Below are 22,236 nucleotides of genomic sequence, written 5' to 3'. Positions count from 1 at the left end.
TTTTTTAGACAGGAAACTGCTTCATGGAAGGTAAACTGATAAAATAAAGCCCCAGAGAAAACAGTTGTCTACACCACAACGACTAAATTAAGTCAGTGAGGGAAAGAAGGCTGGAAGAGCAGGGCAGTTTCACTAGAAATCCAGGAGAAAATCTGGGAGAGCAAGCAGGAGCGGGAGAAGTCCCCACAGGGATGGAAGTGGCCCAGCGCACTGTAACAGCCATGAGCAGGTACTCAGGAGGCAGTATGTGCTACCTAATGTCAGAAAGACATTTTAGGAGCACTGTGCAAGACTGCTGAGCAGCCTTCCAAGCATCAGCACTAAACCTGGGCCCATCAGACCAAAGGTCCCAAGCTGTCCCCTTCATGTGTATCTGCTAGTCTAAAGGGGTGATTTCAGAAACAAATCAGCCATATTCCAAGGGAAGAATCAGCTTTCTACATCTTGGCAGAATAACTCCTAAAGACGTTTTGAGAATCAATGTTTCATTCTTTCTTGAACAAAACAAAAGGATTTTATACAACAGTCATTCAAACACTTTTTTTTTTTTTTCCCCTGACAGAGTCGCGATACTCTTTATAACTTCCAATGTTTCTGGGAATCTCCTGTGAGTTGCAGTCACTAGCATTGTCAGCAACTCCGTATTAATATACAAAGTTGTAGCAATTATATGCCAGTAGGCAAGCATCTTGCCACTGCTGTCTACACCCATGCTTTCCCCCGATCTTGGCATGTCACTTCCTCTGAAGTGGTCTAGGGGTTGCACTTTCCATATGACACAGAAAATGTGAAGTGTCATATGGACATTCTGCAACAATGAAATCCCACAGTGCTTTGGTCAACCAGTCAGCGTCTATTAAGATCGATAGCTTGAAAAGCTGAAAAACCACTTCCTGCTAAGGTTCGTGGAGTTTCATCAGCATCAAGGCCTTCTCTGTTTCCTCATGCCATTCCCTAGAGACTCAGGCAGAAAATACAGAGCAAATTATCTGCATTCAGTGTATATTCAGCCTCCTCTCACCATGACATGTCAGGTCACTCTAAGATAAAGTTAAATACCTTCAGTTGAAGATATCTTCCATTGCCTTAATGTAGAATTAGATCTGTCATAAAGTGAGATCAGAGATGCTCACAATACTGCTCCAGACCTCAGAAGAGTCCTTTATCCCATAGACCATTCTTCAAGCCCAGTTCATTCCCAGATCATGATGCAGGTGTGGAACTGAGCTCATGGCTATAGATTAAAGTTAGCAGCTGAGCAAAAGCCATCCTGCAGCTTTTGTAAGAAATTGCAATGAATGTTGAATGCTTTCTTAATTTTGGCCCAGTGTCCTGTTTTTGGCTGGGACAGAGTCAATTTTTTTTCCCCAGTAGCTTCTATGGTGCTGTGTTTTGGATTTGTGATGACAATATTGCTGATAACACAACTATATTTTAGTTGTTGCAGAGCAGTGCTTACACAGAGCCAAGGGCTGTTCAGCTTCTCATGCTACCCTGTCAGTGAGGAGGCTGGGGGTGCACCAGGAGCTGGGAGGGGACACAGCCAGGACAGCTGGCCCAGGCTGACCAAAGGGATATCCTATACCACATGGTGTCATGCTCAGCAATAAAACTACATGGAGTTGGCTGGGTGGGGGGTGGCTGCCATTGCTCAGGGACTGGCTGAACATCAGTCAGCTGATTGTGAAAAATTGTGTTGTGCATCACTTGTTTTGTTTTCTGTTTTCTGTTTCGTATTGTTTTTCCCTTCCTTCTTATTGAACTGCCTTTATCTCAACCCACAAGTTTTCACATTTTTTCATTTCTCTCCCCTGAGGCTAGTGGGTGGTGAGTGAACAGCTGTGTGGTAATTAGCTGCCTGCCAGGTTAAACCACAACCCCCAGCTTGGAAAAAAAATCTGTTGAATATAAATGTGGAAAAATGTGTTAACAAAAAAAAGGCAAAAATTTCTTTGAGGAGTTGCATGCATCATACCCCTATGGTAGACTGTATGCATAGCAGTCCAATGAGCAAGAGAATCATCTGTCCTCCAAGAAAACAAATCAAGAAGTAATGGGCTTAAACTGAAACAGGGAATAGTTAGGCAAGACAGTAGGGAAAATAACAAGAAAGATAGCGAAGCACTGGAATAGCTTGCTGGGAACCTTGTGGAGTTGCCACCAGACTTTCCTTAAAGAAAAATCTGGGATTGATAACAAGATGCAGTAGACGGCCCCACCGGTCTCTACCAACTTTAGTAGTCAATTGCCTTGTGACTCAGCTGTCTATGATCCAGTGGCTGTTTTGATGCTGCATGGCTGTATGAACTTAACTCAGTTGTGCTAGCAAAATCACTCCTGAGCTGTGAGAAGTACACAAGTTAAAGCCATGCTAGATAAGAAAAGTGAAAATATAGTTCAAATGATGTTATTGAGTTAGGAGCTCAAGAGTTCGAGAAAAACAAAAAACAAAACAAACAAACAAACAAAAAAGATGACATGAGAAAGATAAAATCCAGAGATAAAAAGCCAAGATAGGTAAACAGCAACTCAGCAACATCAAGATCCACTCTGCTCCAACAAAGTGTGCTTAGCTTACAGATGTGATAGTCTAATACCTGTCTATATAAGCCAGGAAATAATTTGTGTGTACTTTTTTTACAGCCTGCTTGCAGATTGTCATTGCACACTGTAGAGGACATCTGGACAGAAGTGACCCTGGCAGGGAAGGTTATACTACATAGAGTTCTTGAGGACGAGTCAGAAAGCATTGGTGGAGTCACCAAATGGCAGACTAGCAGGGGAAGCTGCTGTTAGGTGTGCCCATACCCACAGTAGGTCTCCTGTTTTTTAGTTGGTGGAGACCCACCCTACTGAGGGTGCAGTCTTTCTTGTTCCTGTGCATTTTGGCACCTTGCCTGGGGCTACCATGTGCATGTGATGGTTTCATACAGATGGGCATCTGAATTCCACCACATTGCTTGCTCTCTCACTCCCCTTCCTCAAAAGATGAGGGGGAGAAAATAAGATAAAAAAGGGTTCAAGGTTTGAGATAAGCACAGGGAGATCACCCAACAGTTACTTTCACAGGTAAAACAAACTTGGCATAGGCAGATTAATGAAATTTACTACCTATTGGTCACAAGCTAGGGCAGTGAGAAACTAAAGCAAACAAAACAAAACAAAAAACAACAACAACAACGCACACACACACACACACAAAAAAAAACAAACACCTTCCCCGCTTCCACCCTCTTCTACCTCCTCCCTCTGAGTGGCGCAGAGGAATGGGAAATGGGGGTTACAGTCAGTCCCTTATACTTGGTCTCCACCACTCCTTCTCAGTTACTCTCTGCCCCTGCTCCACGTGGGGTCCCTCCCACGGGATGCCATCCTTCCCAAACTGATCCTGCGGGGGCTGCCCACAGGCAGCAGCTCTTCAAGAACTGCTCCCACATGGCTCTGTACCACGGGGTCCATCCCCCAGGAGCAAACTGCTCCAGCACGGGTCCCCCACAGGTGGGCGGCAGCTCCCCCCAGACCCCCTGCTCCTGCGTGGGCTCCTCTCCACGGGCTGCAGCTCCGGCCCAGGGCCTGCTCCTGCGGGGGCTCTCCATGGGCCGCAGCCTCCTCCAGGCCACATCCACCTGCTCCACCGGGGGCTCCTCCACGGGCTGCAGCGTGGAGATCTGCTCCATGTGGGACCCATGGGCTGCAGGGAGACAGCCTGCTCCACCAGGAGCCTCTCCACAGGCCGCAGGGGAACTGCTGCTGTGTGCCTGGAGCACCTCCTGCCCTCCTGCTGCACTGACCTTGGGGGTCTGCAGGGCTGGTTCTCACTCCTCTCTCCCAGCTGCTTTTGCACATCAGATTTTCCTTAACTCTGCTTTCCCAGACGCCCACCCAGCGTCGCTCCCTGGCTCGGCTCTGGCCAGCAGCAGGTCCCTTTTGGAGCCGGCTGGAGCTGGCTCTGATCTGACATGGGGCAGCTGCTGGGCTCTGCTCACAGAGGACACTCCAGCACCCCCACCGCTACCAAAGCCTTGTCACATAAGCCCAACACAGTTCACCACGTTCTTTCTGCAAAAAGGGAAGTAAGACTCAGAAAAATTTTCAAGGGTTGTAGATATTCTAATGGGGCTGGACTCATTTTTCCCCAAGGTAAGAGTTGTCTCTGGTCTTTATCATTAATCATTCAGTTCTATCATGACTGCCATTGTGATAAAGATGAATAAGCTGGTCCCAAAACAGCTCTGCTGGTTCCTTTCTTTGAGAAGCTCAAGGCAGTTTGTTGTTATCTTGAAAAGACACTTGGGGGTACATATTGTACCAGGGCCACGTGCCCAACCAATGAAGTGAGACATCAGAGCACACCATCCCCCTTCCTGCATCTTGGTGTTTGTGGAAAGGTTTCAGGACCAAGATGGGAGTCCTATGATGTCTGAGTCAGGGGGCTGCTTTGTGTGACTGATAAGCCACATGGTTATTGTATAGCAGGGTCCCACACAACAGTATATGAGGACATGCATGTGGACAGAAAAGGCTTAATGGCAATTTACGTGTTACAGAGCCAATAGCATTTTCATCATACTCATTGATCTCCTCCATCCCACTAAGGCACAGCTATTAAGTTTCTTATCAGGCTTTCAGCTCTCCTGTAATTGCTAGATAGTGTTCAGAGGATACAAAATGGAGGTGAGAGTATCTTGAAAGAGAATTGTCCAAGAATTGTGTGCCTTTTTTTCTTAATGTGGTTGGCACGTATTTGCCTTTGGTTTGCATGTTGATATGTTACTTGAGAAGTCCTTTAATCACCAGCAGTTTTTATAAAATCTTGACAATGGTAGTTATAGCTGTCAGGCTAGGGATGATATTGTTCAAACAAAAATCTTAACACCATTACCTTTACATCTTAAAACCAGATTCCCTTTATAACAAAGTTCTCAATTTCTCTTGTCCCAAATGGAAAGCAGCTGGACTGCCATCCTAAGGAGGCTGGAAACAGCATTGCCAGAATGAAAATAGCAGCAGCTGTTCTGAATGTGATCGGGTCACCAGCAGGATCCCCATAAAAAGACCACAAAGCCAGCCAGAGAGAGGATTGTTGCAGTACATCTGTTGCTTTTTATGGAAATAAAAATATTACTCTGAGCCCCCAGGGTCTTCTGTTCCCACCAGTGGTCCTGTCAAGCTGCCTTGGATGCCACACTGTTTTACAGGACAGAGACAAAAGTGAGTCTGAGCAGGCAAATATCTTTGGGCAAGAAACCTATCCAAAGTTTATCCACAAAAGCAAAGCTGAATGAATCAGCCATCCTGTGTCCAAATAATTTTAGGAAACAGGTCCAGAGCAAAGACAAGATGAAATCTTCCAATTTTAATTTAAAGACAACTTGATCCAAGAGGTCACTGCTTAGTGTAACAGCAAATGCCTAATCTCTTGTGCAGCACTTGCTCTATTTCCCATTATTGTTGAAATTGAAAGTTATTCAGTATATTGTTGTTCATATCTGACTTTTTCCCTGAGAATAAGGAGTTCTTCCACACTATTTCTTAGGAAGAAACTTCTATAAATACATAATATACTGGAAATTGTGACTTGAATGGGAAAGACACACTTCTTCCTAATTTACAAGACTGAACCAAACTGGGAATCTTTGAAAAGTCATTTAATATCTTTGCTGACAAAGGATATAGCTTATAGTGACTTCATAGTAAATAGCCTTGTTTGTTCCTAAATGTATACGAATTACTGGAAGCGAACGTCTTACTGATAAGACAGGGTCATAACATATTGACAGCATGTAGGAACAGAGCTTTAGTTTTAATAATTATTTATATTTTTGATAATATCACTATTTGAGAAAATGTTTTGTTTTGCCTATAGGCTATGGACTGAGTTTTTAGACAAACATTTTTAATGAGAACGAGCTCACTGTATTTAGCATCAGATCTGGCTGCCACTTGGAGTTTTCAGTCCCTAAAAGTTCTAAGCATTTTGGAAAGGAAATCAAGGTTTTCCATGAAAGCCAGAACATTTCCTGTGAAAAGGAAATGTCACCCAACTTTTTTTTTTTCCAGAATAAAAACAACGACAACAACATTTTATTATTTTTTTCTGTAATTGAAGTATGCAGATGTTCACCCAAGTGTCTGGACATCCTCTGCTAGTGTTCAGAAATTTGTTCTACTCCTTAGACATTAGAGCACCTATCAACATAGGGAGGACTATGAGCAGTAAAACCTTCTTTGACCCTGGCTTCCAACATCTAGTTATATGGAAACTAGGATAGAATATGTCAGTGATTTGGCTGATTATTGTAGAAATGTACGCACCTGGCTTGGTCAGTTGCAAGAAGTTTGGGGAATTTCTTGTTCCTTTCACCACGAAAATATAAAATTAATCCTTCTTCTCTCCCTCCACTAACCAAAAATTCCTCTGAAAGCACCTTCTTGCAGCTCTCCATGGGACTTATTGCAAGTCTTCTTGGGAGATGTGCTGTTTCAGGAACCACATTTCTTTTCCTATCACTCTAAAAGGAGTTATTTTTGCTCATTCGTGCTCACCATGCCTACTCCTCCTGCATAACACAGTCTTGGTGTATCAATTGCTCATCTTTGTATTCATCGCAAGGTCAAACTCCTAATTTCTGAACAGAATAGAGTTCAGTTAGTTTCAGTTAATTCTGTTTATCTAAAAGCGTTCAATTAGAAACATCTTTGCTTCACCCCATTTCCACAGCCAGCAGCAGAGCATGCATGGTCTCCTCGCAGCTTCTGCGTATCTCTGCCTTCAAAAGCTACAGGTCTCAAGCACTCCTGTCAGGTAGCCTGCCCAGCTCCTAGAGATCTTACTGCTCTCAGAGTCTGTGACCACTGGCCAAACCATTCATAAACCTTTTGCTCTACAGCTAACAGCCTGCAGAGGCAAATTTGCCCCAAACCTCCCACATCAGCAGTGAAGAGCATGCTGTGTGTTTTACAATGTGAGCAGGTATATCTCTCTCCTCCCCTCACTACATCACAGCCTCATCCCATGCCAGAGCCTGACAGCCGTACTAAATAACCCTAGTTCCCAGGCGCTGGAAGTTTCATAGATCCGGTGAAACTAATTGGAACATGATGCCAGTCCGTTGGTCAGCTCTGCATCAGTGAGGTAGTTTTTGAACAGTGTGTAAATGTTCACGGGGTGCCCCATGAAATTAGGTGTTCTCTAGCTTTCTTGTGCTTGGTGTTGTTGGCCATTGATATACACAAAACACTGTTCTCAGACAAATGGTCTTACCAACACATAGAAAATTATCAGCTTCCACAACCTGGGAATAACATCTTGGGGTTATTTTGGATTTTTTTTTTTTCTCCTGAAAACAGCTTGATGTTCAGTAGCTGCCAAGAGGGCAAATGAATTGTGAGGAATTATTAGAAAAAGAATAAAGAACAAAACAGGAAATGTTATTATACTGATGCAACATATTCTTATCTTGTGCACTGGATGCAATTCTGGTCACCAATGACAAAAAGGATATAACAGCACAAATGTTACCGAAAGGAGCGGTAAGGCTCTCAGAGGTCCAGAGGACTTCTGCTGCAAGGATGAAACAAATAAACTGGCACTCTCCGCATATGAAAAGAGAGGACTTTTAGCATGAGGAAAAATTACACAGGGAATGATTTTTCAGTACCTTTCCTGATAAAAGAAATAGGGGAATTATCACCACATGGTTAAAACAGAGAAAGCTACTCTTTCATGTAAATAAAGGTGAAATTTGTTGCCACGTGAATTTGCCAAAATAGGTATAGAAATGTGTTCAAAAGTTATGACATGAACTTAGGAAGAAAAGATACATTGATCACCATTTAAGATACTGTTGGAGAAGTTACTTTATACTGAGGATGTCCGTCCCACATGATTGATTGAAACCGGTAAGGACTACCAGGGTTCATCATCCTCCCCTTTGTCTGTTTTTTGGTTTTGGTCTGTGTTTTTTTTTTGTTTTGTTTTGTTTTGTTTTGTTTTGTTTTTCTTTCTTTTTTTCCTTGTGGTTTTGGTTAGCAAAAGGATAAAGACCTAGGTGAGGTTTTTGCATATGTATGCGTGTTAGCTGGTACGATAATTCTTACTTTCTTACATTAGTAGGGAAACAGACAAAACAAACTAAAAATGAGGTAACTCCTTTCAGTTTAAATTCCCCCCCTATTTTTTTTTGTCTGTTATTTCATTTCATCTCATAAATGCTGTGATTAATAATTCTGCAAAGAGCTTGAAAAACATTTTTCCTTCCCTGAGACCTGGAATTCCTGCAGAGCCTGGAGGTCTGATCTTGTGAGGTCTCTAGCTGGGCTTTTTGAAAAAGCTCATTTCCTTCCTCCCATTTGTTCTAACCTTGAAGCAGAAAACCTTCAAGTGCAAGCTTACATCTACCCAGCATGATATTGCTTCATGCTTCCTGCCCTGGCATTAGCGGGGTCAAAGATGACAGCAATCTTTTATCTTCTTACACGAGTGAAATAACCTGTGTGAACATACCTCAAAAGTCACAGTAATTTCAAATATATGTCATAGAAACATGTATTTGCTGCCATTTCTTGAAAACACTAGGGAATGCAGCATGAATAAATGCCCTGCATTTCTACAGCTTGAGTGCAAGAGGCAAGTTTAATGGTTGAGGACAGTAACAGATTCCACAATAACAAATTTGCATTCTTTATGGCTCAGAAATATAAAGAAATGCAGAAATATGGAGAAATACTCCTTCGTAGAGGAGCCAATTAAACTGGTGGATTTTGAGCGCTGAGAGTAGCAAAAACTAGTAGCAGGTTTTTTCATTTCTAAGGAAAGAAACCTATTATTTTATGCCAACAGATGGTTTTCTGTTCCAAATCTCAGTTTCACTGAAGTGTCAAAGGAAACAGATTTTCCAGCACAGTCATCTTTTTTGTTTCCTACTAGCCAGTTTAGTAGTACCGCACTGAGCTCTGTTGAATCCTCACCCGTTTCACTCACCTGTGCTAGGTATTGGGGCCTGTGGGTGTCCTTCTCAGTGGCAGGTAAGCTACACTTCTGGAGCCATGCTCTTCCATTACAGGGATTGCATCACTACACTTTTTTTTTTTTTTTTAATATATATAGATATTTTTTGAACCAGTCCCTCAGCACTTTGTGAGTGCAATAGGAAATCAAACCTAAAAGAGGAAACAAGAAAGGACTTTTTTTTTTTTATTATCTATTGTGCATATGTTAGTATCTGTTAGGGTATATGAACATCCCTAATGCAGAAGTATAAGTACTAGAAATGATAAAAACATTATTAAAAATGCATGTGGATTGTTCAGCAAAAATCTGTCCTGCAAAGAATGACAAATCATGGCAGGTGTGCCCTCATGTCCTCTGCACTTCCACTGACTCAGTGTGTACCATTTATTGGACTCCGTAGCAACTGCCAGCCACCCTGCATTGTTCATTCAGGTAATTTACAGGGTGCTTAAAGAGCTGGCTGATGTCATCGCGGGACCTCTCTCAATTATTTTTCAATGATCTTGGGAATCTGGAGAGGTCCCATTGGACTGGAAGCTGGCAAATGTGCCAATTTTCAAGAAGGGTAAGAAAGAAGACCCTAGCAATTACAGGCCTGTCAGTCTCACGTCAGTGCCTGGTAAAATTATGAAGAAGATGATCCTTGAAGTTATTGAAGCGCACCTGGGCGACAATGCAGTCATTGGTCCCAGCCAACATGGGTTCATGAGGGGTAGGTCCTGCCTAACAAATTTGATTTCCTTTTATGATAAGATCACTCATCTAGTCGATAAAGGGAAACCAGCTGATGTGATCTTTTTGGACTTCAGCAAAGCTTTTGACATGGTTTCCCATAGGATCCTACTGGACAAAACATCCAGCATACAACTTAACAAAAACATCATACGATGGGTGAGCAGTTGGCTGACGGGCAGGGCTCAAAGGGTTGTGGTAAATGGGGCCACATCTGGCTGGCGAATGGTCACTAGTGGGGTCCCTCAAGGCTCCATTTTAGGGCCAGTCCTCTTCAATGTTTTTATAAATGATTTGGATGTAGGACTAGAAGGTGTTCTGAGCAAATTTGCCGACGACACCAAAATTGGAGGAGTTGTGGACTCTGATGAGGGTGCAAAGGCCTTGCAGAGAGATCTGGGCAGATTGGAGAGCTGGGCAATCACCAACCACATGAAGTTTAACAAAAGCAAGTGCCGGGTCCTGCACCTGGGACAGGGCAACCCTGGCTATATGTACAGACTGGGCGACGAGACGCTGGAGAGCAGCCCTGCAGAGAGGGATCTGGGGGTTGTGGTTGACAGCAAGTTGAATATGAGCCAGCAGTGTGCCCTGGAAGCCAGGAAGGCCAACCGTATCCTGGGATGCATCAAGCACAGCATTGCTAGTCGGTCGAGGGAAGTGATTGTCCCGCTCTGCTCTGCGCTGGTGCGGCCTCACCTCGAGTACTGTGTGCAGTTCTGGGCACCACAGTACAAAAAGGACATTAAACTGTTGGAGAGTGTCCAGAGGAGGGCAACAAAGATGGTGAAGGGCCTAGAGGGGAAGACATATGAGGAGCGGCTGAGGTCACTGGGCCTGTTCAGCCTGGAGAAGAGGAGGCTGAGGGGGGACCTCATCGCAGTCTACAACTTCCTTGCGAGGGGGAGTGGAGAGGTAGGTGACCTATTCTCCGTAAACACCAGTGATAGGACCCGCAGGAACGGTGTTAAGCTGAAGCAGGGGAAGTTTAGGCTGCACATCAGGAAGAGGTTCTTCACCGAGAGGGTGGTCGCACGCTGGAACAGGCTCCCCAGTGAAGTAATCACTGCACCAAGCCTGTCTGAATTTAAGAAGCGATTGGACTGTGCACTTAGTCACGTGGTCTAAAACTTTGGGTAGACCTGTGCAGTGCCAGGAGTTGGACTTGATGATCCTTATGGGTCCCTTCCAACTCGGGATATTCTATGATTCTATGATAACTGTACATGAGAATTGCTACAGCCTGTCTCTGTATTTCTGATTAGCTTAGTAAGGATCTTGAGGCTTGTGTCTTCCACGAATTGTCTGACTTCCTCAGGTGGCATTGCATTTATGTGCAGTACATAACACACTGATCACAGACTAGGCCACTGAGCTGAGGATGTTCCCTGGCCAGCTCCTTATGCCTCAGCAATCATGGTGCAGATGTGCCACACCGCTGTGGATATGACAGGACAGATGGATACATGGAGACAACTGGGTCAGACCCTACACATCCAGACAGTAATCAGATTTGCTGTTTTCTCTCTTTAAAGAAATTTCAAACTAGCAGGAGACTTTTCTTTCCTGGTATTCATTTCCATTACCCTTGAAAATGCTAAAGGACGTTTGTTTTTTTATTTTTTTTTCTGGTGCACCACTATGAAGGTTAGAGTAAGTCTGCTGTTCCCAAAGGTCATTTCAAGCCCTGCCAATATAGACATGGCCTCAAGTTGTCCATCATTCAGGCTCCAGCTGTCATGTATTTCTAGTTGACAATTGCCTGAAAACAGGACTGACCCACACCTCAGGCAAAAATCCTGTACATTGATAATGTCCAGAATTGCCTAACTCATTCAGGGTCTCTTCTGTGCTAAAGACAGGTACTCTACACACTCAGAATCCCATCCTCTGGACAAGACAAAGATTGCTCTCCTATGTAAAATCATTTACAACTCAGACTGAGAAAAATCCACAATGCCCAGAGAAGACTTTCAGTCCAAATACTTATCTAGAAACCAGAAGACTCAGTTCTGTATAGTTTTCTACATCCCTGAAAGAACACTTCCCCCTGCCCACTGAAACTGAGATGTTATGTATTGGCGGATTATAAATCATGTGGAAGAAAGAGAACAGGTGTTGTGGTTTAGCCCGGCTGGCAGCCAAACACCACACAGCCGTTCGCTCACCCTCCCCCCTCCCTCTCCAGGATGGGGGAGAGAAACAGGAAAGTGAAGTCTGTGAGTTGAGATAAAGACAGTTTATTAAGACAGGAAAAATAATAACAATAATAATAATAATAATAATAATAATAATAATAATAATAATAATAGTATTAATAGTAATAATGTGTACGAAATAAGTGATGCACAATGCAATTGCTCACCACCCGTTGACCGATGCCCAGCCTATCCCCGAGCAGCCGGCCCCCCCTCCACCCGGGCTAGCCAACCCTATATATTGTTCAGCATGACGTCAGATGGTATGGAATACTCCTTTGGCCAGTTTGGGTCAGCTGTCCTGGGTCTGTCCCCTCCCAGCTCCTGCTGCATCCCTAGCCTGCTCGCTAGCAGGACAGAGCGAGAAGCTGAAAAGTCCTTGGCTTGGTGTAAGCACTGCTCTACAACAATTAAAACATCAGCATGTTATCAGCGCTCTTCTCATTCTAATCCAAAACATAGCACCCTGCCAGCTACTAGGAGGAAAATTAACTCTGTCCTAACTGAAACCTGGACAACAGGCAAGAATGAATTTTACTCTAGCCAAATTAATGTGGGATGGACATTAAAATGAAATGTGTATTCTGAGACTCTGACTTCTCTTAGGTGGGTTGGGGTCCCTCCTGTTTTCCTTCAACAGGCAAAACTTCACTACCAGGCACAAAAGAGCCCAGCTACCTCAGAAGAAACAGAAAGTGTCCAAATAGGTTGTGAGAGAGCGCAGTCTTCAGGGCAAGAGATGTTTTTTTGTTGTTGTTGTTGCTTGTTTTTCATTTGGTTTAGTTTGATTTGCTTTGGTATTTTGTACTGACTGCTTTGACCACAAAGCTAGTCTGAGAATGAAGATCTGAGTGGGAGTTCACTGGTAACATCTATTCTCAGAAAACATGTATAGCCAGCTTACAACATGACTGGGGGTAGAAATAGGAATTTCATATTATTTCCCTATGCAGTCAACAGCAAGGGTCAACGGTAGCCAGTTTAGAGAGAAGAGCTCCTTCTGAAGGTCTTAGAGGTCCTCACCTTCTGCCGCTGACTAGATAGGCATATCAGACCATCCCTTTCCCTTTTGTTTCTGTGTGTATAAATTCAAGCAAACATATTGCCCAAGGCACTCATGTTTCTAACTCTGCAGGATATCACAGAAGTAGTCGTACATTTATGAAAATTAAGTTATCCTAGTTAGTTAAATAACCAGAAGTCTTCTGAATGGGGATGCTTGTGCGGGTAGCTCTTTCCACAGCCTTTCTGCCTACTGCCATCACAAAGCTTATCTACACAGTAAAGTCACTATAAAGTTTCTGTCAGGTTGGTTTTGTGCCCCAGAAAAACCTTAGGTGTCAGATCTGACCTTTGGATAGACACAGACTTTGAGTTTGAATAGTTCAGCAGAAAAGGGAGTTTATCATACAAAATAAAACCAGAAAATCAGTTTAATCTCTCTCTACATCACTAGCACAGTGGTATTTTTTTTCTATGAATTCATATGCTAAAGGATGGAAAGACACAGTTTAAAAGTAGTCATAAATAGAATAGCAACTCCGTGGTTGATAGATCAGTGAAGGTCTATATGAACCTCATGAAGTTCAGTAAGGCCAAGTGCAAGGTCCTGCACCTGGGTCAGGGCAATTCCAAACATGAATACAGGCTGGGCAATGAGGGGGTTGGGAGCAGCCCTGAGGAGAAGGACTTGGGGATGTTGGTGGATGAAAAATTCAACATGAGCTAGCAATGTGCACTTGCAGCCCAAAAAGCCAACCGTACCCTGGGCTGCATCAAAAGAAGCATTGCCAGCAGGGTGAGGGAGGTGATTGTCCCCCTCTGTTCTACCTGGAGTACTGCATTCAGCTCTGGGACCCTCAGCACCAGAGAGGCGTGGACCTGTTACACTGGGCCCAGAGGAGGGCTATGAAAATGCTCAGAGGGCTGGAGCACCTCTGCTATGAAAACAGGCTGAGAGAGTTGGGGTTCAGAGAGTTGAGAGTTCAGCCTGGAGAAGAGAAGGCTCTGGGGAGATCTCATTGCAGCTTTCTAGTACTTAAAGCATTCCTACAGAAAAACTGGAGGGGGATTATTTGTTAGGGAGTGTAGTGATAGGACAAGGGGTAATGGTTCTAAACTAAAAGATGGGAGATTTAGATTAGATATTAGGAAGAAATTATTCACTCAGCAGGTGGTGAGGCCCTGGAAGAGTTTGCCTCTAGAAGCTGTGGATACCCCATCCCTGGAGGTCTCCCCCCCCCGGAGGTGGGGGGAGAGAAGAGGGTGGAGTTTGGGAGGAGGAGAGAGGAGATCTTTTGATTTGGAGAATACAAAACCTATAGTGGAAATCCCACCATTAAATAACAGCTGCACATTTTTATTATGGTCAATTTTGCCTACCATTATAGCTTAAAATGTGGAATTTAAGGAGGTTATAAGTAGTATTTGTCATAACTGTGTTTCATTCCAAACACAATGGAACATTTATATCTAGTCCATGCATCTCCCTGCAACATGCCAATAGAAAAGTCTGGAAAGTTCCAAGTCCTATTTTTTTTCTTTTTTCTTTCTTTATATATGTCAGAGCCAAGTGACCTCATTGTAGGGTAATATGTCTGGAAAGAGTCAACATCTTATGACTGAAATCACAGTAAATTAATGAGAAGTGAGAAGTTTCAATCAAAAAATAATATCCAATGAGAAGCTGGAACAGCATCATCTGCAAAAAGAGAATATAAATATTTATATTCCAAAGGCTAATACAATAGAATAATGATGACAAAAGAGCCTGCTCAACACAAATGATTCCAGGTGATTTTCACCAACAGTGTTTCATCTGATGGTCCATTAAAGGTTGAAAAGACAAAGAAAAAAAATATATTGCTACAAACACTGGAAAACTCACATCTTGAGACGACAAATAGCTACTTAGGTGACTGAAATAATGCCAGAATGACAAATTCTCAGGGGGATAAAAAGCAGTGGTGAAGCCTGTTGATGCAATGTAATGGACAAAGACAGCAGACTTTGTTGAAACAATGGAACAGGTAGTGATAAATAGAAGAAACAGATGACAAATTTTGAAGAGTTTACTATTCACACGAGGATTCCCTCTAAGACTTGATATCTGTGGAATGAAACCATTAATAAATTACATGAAAAAAAATATATATGAAAGAATGATTGTCTACAGTGGTGTTAGTGAACTGAAGGAATGACCAAGCAAGTTTCATCATTGTCATGTTTTTATACTTCCAGTAATAGGAATATGAGAACAGCTGTGTGGGTTCACACCACCTATCTCAGTACTTTTTCTGCAGGAAGGACTATTAAGAAAAGTGAAGAGTAAGATCAGGGCCAGCGTATACCGTCCCTCCTCCACAGCACTCACCTAGCTTCCAGTTGCTCTCAATACCAGGAAATCCCTGAGTCTGTTAAAATTTATCTGTTCATTCACCTGCTATTGGATATCTCTTCCAAGTCTGTCTTCCCCAGGAACCCATGCAGGCTTCCTACTGCTGCAACGTCTTTTGGCAAGGAGTGCTACAGCACTGCTATTCTTTTCATAAAATCTGTCATTTATTTCAGTTTAATGAACTGGATGGCCAGCACTGAAATTGTGCTGAAGCTTGATGGGTAGCAAAACAAGGAAAGTTGTGTGGGTTGCAAAACATACCCCTCATCTGAAACTGGTGTCCTAGAACATGCTGCTCACTGTGGCTTATGACTTTTTTTATTCTATCCCTCGACCAAGGCAACTGAAAGTCTATCAGATGCAATGCATGGAAAAAATCCCCCAAACCCAAACATGGGACCAGATAAAGGAGACGTTATCTCAGACAATGTGTTCCTGGCACGACACTTCAGTGTGTAGAGCTTGAGTGCTAGAAATGGTGTGGCCACAGTAGGACGGAACATCACCCAGCCATTTAACCCTCCCAAAGCCGTACTTTAGGAGCAGTGCTTCTCATGCCATCCTAACCAACCACTTTGACTTCCCTGCCTTTTCAGTACTAGAAAACAAAACAAAACAAAACCTTTGTATTTTCCTAGATGGCAGACCACTCAGAAAATAGATCTGCCTAAGAAATAACTGGCCAAGAGGAACAGGAAAAACTTAGTTATTTTTCAGCTGGTTTGGTTCTTGGGCCAGCTTCACAGCTGTGCTGGTACAACAGAAGGGACAGCCTTGGAGCAAGTGTGAGCAGGTGTAGTGGGTTTACGTGGCAAGGTTTTGGTAGTGGGGGCCATAGGGGTGGCTTTTGTGAGAAGGATCTAGAAGCTGCCCCATGATTGATAAGGGTTCCACTGCTGACCAGAGCTGAGCCAATAAGAGATGTTGTTTTGCGCCTCTGTGAGAGCATATTTAAGACAGGGAAAAAAAAATGCTGTGCCACACAGCAGCTGGGAGAGTGAGAGGAGTGAGGAACAGCCTTGCAGGCACCAAGGAGAGTGAAGAAGGAGGGGGAGAGGTGCTCCAGGCGCCGGAGCAGAAGTCCCCTGCGGCCTGTGGTGAGGACCATGGTGAAGCAGGCTGTCCCCCTGCAGCCCATGGAGTACCACGGTGGAGCAGGGTTCCACGCTGCAGCCCATGGAGGAGACCACGGTGGAGCAGATGGACCTGCACCGACGGAGACTGCGGCCTGTGGAAGACCCCTGCCCGAGCAGATTCCGGGCCAGACCTGCAGCCCGTGGAGAGGAGCCCATGCAGGAGCAGGTGAGCTGGCAGGAGCTGCTGCCCGTGGGGAATCCAGGTTGGAGCAGTTCGCTCCTGAGGGATGGACCCCGTGGTACGGACCCATATCTGGAGCAGTTCTTGAAGAGCTGCTGCCTGTGGGCAGCCCATGCCAGATCAGTTCGGCAAGGACTGCATCCTGTGGGAGGGACCCCACAGCACAGGGGATGAGAGTGACTGAGAAGGAGCGGCAAAGAAGAAGTGCTATAGACTGACCATAACCCCCATTCCCCCGTTCCCCTGGGCCGCTCGGGGAGGGGAGGAGGTGGAAGAGGGCGGATGTGGGGGAAGGTGCTTTTGGTTTCTTTCCTTTGTTTCTCACTTCTCCAGCTTGTTAGTAATAGGCAATAAATCTTACTGTCTCCCTATGCTGAGTCTGTTTTGCCCATCACGGTAACGACTGCGTGATCTCCTTGTCCTTATCTCAATCCTTGAGCCCTTTTCATCATATTTTCTCCCCGTTCCTCTTTGAGGAGGGGGAGTGAGAGAGCAGTTGTGGTGGAGCTCAGCCGCCCACCCGAGTAAAACCACCACAGCAGGACAGTCCAAACCAGCAAGGGCAAAACATAAACATCTGTCAGACCATACCAGAAGAAGAGGGAAAAAGTGTCACACCTCTCCCAGTGACTCAGCTACACTGGATGGCTGTGTCAACGTGATGTCTGCAGGCATTTATTTCCCTGGTGATTTCATATTGTGTGTTTTTTAACCAAGAACCTATGAAGAAAGATGTTTCCTTCAAGAGCAAAGGTGAATCTTTTAATAACTCTCAGCATCCAAAGTCACCTTAATAAGGAAAGACATCTCCATCTCCCTTCTGAGGGAGGTTAACTGTGTAATGGTTAACTGTGTAATAACAACAGACCAACTCAGCATAATTATATCTAAATGGAAATGAGCTCTGTTCCATGCAGCTTACAAGGCTTATAGGACAGTGTTTAGATTCTGGTACTTCACTCCATGGACTTTATTTCCCACCAATAGAAATAGATTTTGCAGGAAATATAAAACTTCTTTTTTTTTACTCCGAGAGAAAGTCAGCAGGATGCCAGAGTCTAAACATTTGCTGAGTAAGTATGATTAAGGCATCCCACTGCAAGTGTGCAACTTCATTCGACACCTATTACTACAGGCGGGGGCAAAATGCCATGAAATACTGGAGCAACACAGGCCAAACAGGCTGCACAAAACCTGGCAGGTATCACGTTTTGTTTGTTGCTACTGAGGGGAAGAGGAAGCATAACCAAACTTCAGGGTTTAGACAAGAGCATGTTTTCTCGATTCTGGGGTTTCAATGGAGCTCAGGTTTCACATCCTGAATGCTGGACATAAAATACTTGTAATCTGAATTAGCCATAGCTCAACAACTGCAAATGTGCATACTACCTGCTGACATTTGTTTGGGAGATGGAAAAGCAAAGCACCCTGCCTGCACTTGGCTTTATTTCTTAGCCTTTAGGAAGCACCTGAGGAAGCTGTAAGGATGACAAGTCCAGGATCAGACCTGAGACACTGCATGAGCAGCCTACGTGATGGTGACAGCACAGAAGTTGTCTGGCTATGGTGCAAGAGCCAAGGCAGATTGAGCTGATGGCAACAAGAGGCACAGCTGGAGCCAGCACCTTTGAGAAGCTGTTGGTGCAGCACCAAAGCAAGGGTGGCTTCAGCTTGGACATTCACCTGAGCCCTCAGAAATAGCACCCTTCCCCATGACGACAGAGCAACCTGCCCAAAGCTGGAACAGTGAGGGGAGCAGGTAGCAGGGACCTACCCAGCTGCCTCAGCAAGCAGAGATCCAGCCCAGATGCCCAGTGAAGCTGTCAGTGCTGCTGTTGAGATGTCCATCAGATATTCAGAAGCTCCTCTTGCCACTGTTGAGGACAAAATGCCTGTGTCAGTTGGCTGCTGGCCTGACTCTGCAAAGTGTTTCTTGTGTTATGTGTTATTCTCCAGCGCTTGCTTTTGCTCTCTCTCTCTCTCTCTCTCTCTTTTTTTTTTTTTTTTCCCCAGCAAACAGCATAAGTCAACTGGGTCCTTTGGCTGCAAGACAGCCCTTGGCCCAAGGAGTATGTCAGCTGGAGCTATTGCAGCAAGCTCTTCTCCCTTCATCCATTACAAGCCCCTGTCCCAAGGAGCATGCAGGCACGCACCATCTGTAACCAAACTTCATCACATGTCAAAAGCCTTTTTTTCCTCACCAAGACATTTATAATAATCTGGAGGTGGATACATCCCACATTCTGTTATGAAATACAGGTGAAGATTTTCAGTGTAGGTCAAAAGTAACAACTTTCACAGCTGAGTCTATACAGTCTGTAAAACCTCTGCTTCCCGTCCCCTCCTACTCAGTACTCTGTACTCATGCTTGAAAAGACTTGGTTGATGGCAAACCAGAAGCATTTAGGGGAAGCAAAAATCTGCTTTGCATCTAAGTAAAGGGAATTTCCACAACACTGAGTCTTGTGAGAGGAACACTGTGATCCAGGAGGTGGCCTCCATGAGGAAATCAGAAGATGATCATCAGGCTGATTGAAGTTATATTCAATGAGAAAAACAACAATCAGTGAAATACGCCCATTTATATACATCTGTGTTTAGAGAGAGGTACATACAAGGATAAAACTGCACTTAGCTGCTTCACATGTCCCACAAACAGCTCAAATGCTACCTGTGATCTTAATCGGTAATTAAGTAAGATACTGCTGCCATTGTTATTCCTCTCTTCCTCCCTTATTCTCCCCCAGTATGGGCCAGGACACAAAAACTTTATAATACTGCCAGGTCTAGGTCAGATTGGATAAACACTTTTTAAAACATTATGAGATTTTTTTTTTCAATTAGCCTGTTACCCAGCTGAGATGTTGTTTAGCTGCCAAAGGTTGTCTTAAGGTTATTTTCAGAAACTGTATGTTTTCTTTGCAAAATATCCTTTTTGAATGAAAATCCACCCCCCATGATGCTATTGCCAAGCATTCTCTTTTTAATTCCTTCAAAACAACATCTAATACTGTCCAATACTACTCCCTAAGTAGAAATAGTCACTATCCTATATCATTCACACCTCTGAGAGAAATATATATAGTCCCTTCTCAAAGGCCCTAGCCCAGCTAGGATCTGTTGTAACACACAGTGCAGGGGAATTAATAGTTATTGTTGTTGGTTTGGTTTGTGGTTTGCTTTTTTTTTTTTTTTTGTGAGAAGCAGCTGAATGCCACTGAGTATGAGAGATGAACAAGAAAGAAAGGGATGAACAAGAGATGAACAAGAGGTGGGCTCTTTCAAGGGTTTCCAGCAGAAAGAAATAGACTGGGGAAGGAGGGAAATAAGCACATGACATGATTCCCTGGTTTCTGAAGCCCCACCAGACCCCTGAGTCCCTCTCTCCCACAACTGCCAGCCTCCCCCAAAAAGCCAGGGACTGCTCCCAGCCTCCTGAGAGCTGGAGCAGAAAACTCCAGCTTTGGCAGCACCATATATTTGAGGGCAACATGAAGTACACCTGGGGCTGTTCTTAGACCCTTCAGTCACCAAAGGATCTTCATTGCAAGACAATTTCCAAAAAACAAAAAGGCTTTAATCTATCCTGGTTTGTTTACTAATGAAGGAGCATGAAAGAGACGTGTGTCCTTGGATCCGAAGAGAAGGTGAAGGAACAGCTAGTGCGAGGAACACAAAAGTCAGTTGCACGAGACTAATATGTAGTTGTCTCTGAGCTTGGAGACTGCAACCATCTTCAAAATTCCACATCTAGAGGAACACTTTGGCTGCAGCCTAAAACCATGTGTACAGAAGCTCCCCCAAGCCAGCCAATCTTCTTCCCATGACATGCCAGAAAACAGGAATGTAGGTGGGTAACCAAATAAAAGCCCAAACTTTCAGCCCAGTCCTTGACCTGAAGAGTGAGTGAGGATCCGGATCCTGGTGTTTATACGTGATAGTTTATATGCAGCCAAAGTCAATACAGTAGTCAGAGGTCATGGGGTTAGATTTTGAAAAGTCCTGCATAAAGAAGAGATATCAGAAAAGCAAATTTAAATAACATGAATGTCAAGAAAAGTAATACTGATTGCTCTATTCTTTATCTGTCGTGACTAGACAGGTGAAAATCTGTGATAGCAATTTTGCCTTTAATGTCATTTTCTTTTTTCTTGTATTTATTTCTTTTATTTTTATTTATCTTATTTTAACAGGCTCTGTACTAATTTTCCTCACAGAATGACTAACAGAAGTATGACCCTTATGCACCTTTTGTTGTTAATTCATTAGGTCAACTCTAACCACTAAACCCCTTGTCAGGTTATTTCTATTAGTGATAAGGAGCGATTGACCTTAAAACATTGAAGCCAGGTAGATGAGCCTATTCCACAAGGTCTCTTGGCTCCACCCTTGTTAAGTGAAATCTGCCAGGTGTGGATCATTTGACCTTTGCTATATAGGAAGCATGAGGATGTGTGGGGAATTGCCTCCCCAGGGGAGTTTGAGGCTCAGATTATCTAGGGTGCTTTTGTTCTCTCATGGTGAAATGGACTCAGTGTGCAGTAAAACCCTGGTGGCACTACTTCACTGTGAAGCACTTTGGAAGTGACTCAAGGTTAGAAGCCAGCAGGTAAGTGTTCCCAGGTTCTACAGTTGTTTAATGTTGAGGAGTTTGAGTACTTCCTTCGCCTTGTCTGTTTTCCATGAAGTTACTTACATGGATTCTAAGCTTCCTTCCCAGCCCTAAAGACATTAAAAAAAAATAGTAAAAAAAATAAAAACTGAGAAGCTCAAGTGCATACAGGTAAGGCTGATTTTCAAGAATGTTCTGAAGTATTGGTTAAGATTGAATAACAGGCTGTGTGAAAAAGGTGCCTTACTGTGAATTCAAATTTTGCTTCCTGGTAAGAAGGAACAGATTTGGGTAGATACTGGTAGTATTATCATTACTTTCACTAAGTGGAAATTGTGAGAATGTGCTGTTCATAAGAGAAATACTGTTTTCACAATAGGCAAGTCAGATGCCTTTAAATTACTAGAAGTTATAGTTTGAAGGAGATAACTTTAAAGAAAGACATTACTGATGGCCATCTCCCCCTGACAGGTCCATAGACTGGCTCCCTGAAGAAAAAGCATGAAAGGCATAACTGTTAATAGTTTCTGAGGTAGGGTCAGGGGAAGATGTGTTTTCCCACTTGGTCGCTCTCCCTTTCCTCTCCTCCAAGTGAGTTATGTTAGCTTTCCAAAACTTTGACTATCCTTGGGATGTTCAGACTAGCTTGTTCTTATCGGTATGTGTCCTGAATGCACTTCAGGTTTTGTCTAAGGTTAAACAAATACTTGAGAGTGTCATCCAGAGATGTATCCTGAGGCAGGATAGGTATGTATGGCAGAGAGAGTGGGAGGATATGAACAGGCATCTGGAGCAGGGGGCACCTCCACTGGAAAGATCATGAGGAACCCACGGTGGATGAATTGGCTAAATAAGTCTGGCAGTATGAAGAAAGTCTCTCCTCTTCGCTACAGGCCTGTGTCTCAGCTATGTAGAAACATACTGAAAAGGTCCACCAACTTGAAGAGAATTTAACTTCCTACCCACC

At 43.8% G+C, this 22,236-nt stretch overlaps 1 protein-coding gene across 1 annotated transcript in view; it reads right to left on the bottom strand.

Annotated features, from left to right (window-relative positions):
* Positions 1-18,483, bottom strand: part of LOC118253576 (interleukin-1 receptor-like 1) — a 44,572-nt gene extending 26,089 nt beyond the window's left edge. Inside the window, exon 1 of the mRNA XM_050714640.1 lies at positions 18,432-18,483. The gene's annotated coding sequence lies outside the window, so the exon portion shown is untranslated. The remainder of the gene's footprint in view (positions 1-18,431) is intronic.
* Positions 18,484-22,236: the final 3,753 nt, after the last annotated feature.

This window comes from Cygnus atratus, chromosome 1 (genome assembly GCF_013377495.2).
Source record: "Cygnus atratus isolate AKBS03 ecotype Queensland, Australia chromosome 1, CAtr_DNAZoo_HiC_assembly, whole genome shotgun sequence".
Classification (NCBI taxonomy): domain Eukaryota; kingdom Metazoa; phylum Chordata; class Aves; order Anseriformes; family Anatidae; genus Cygnus; species Cygnus atratus.
The sequence above is the reverse complement of the archived record's forward strand: the minus strand, read 5'-3'. Positions and strand labels throughout refer to the sequence as shown.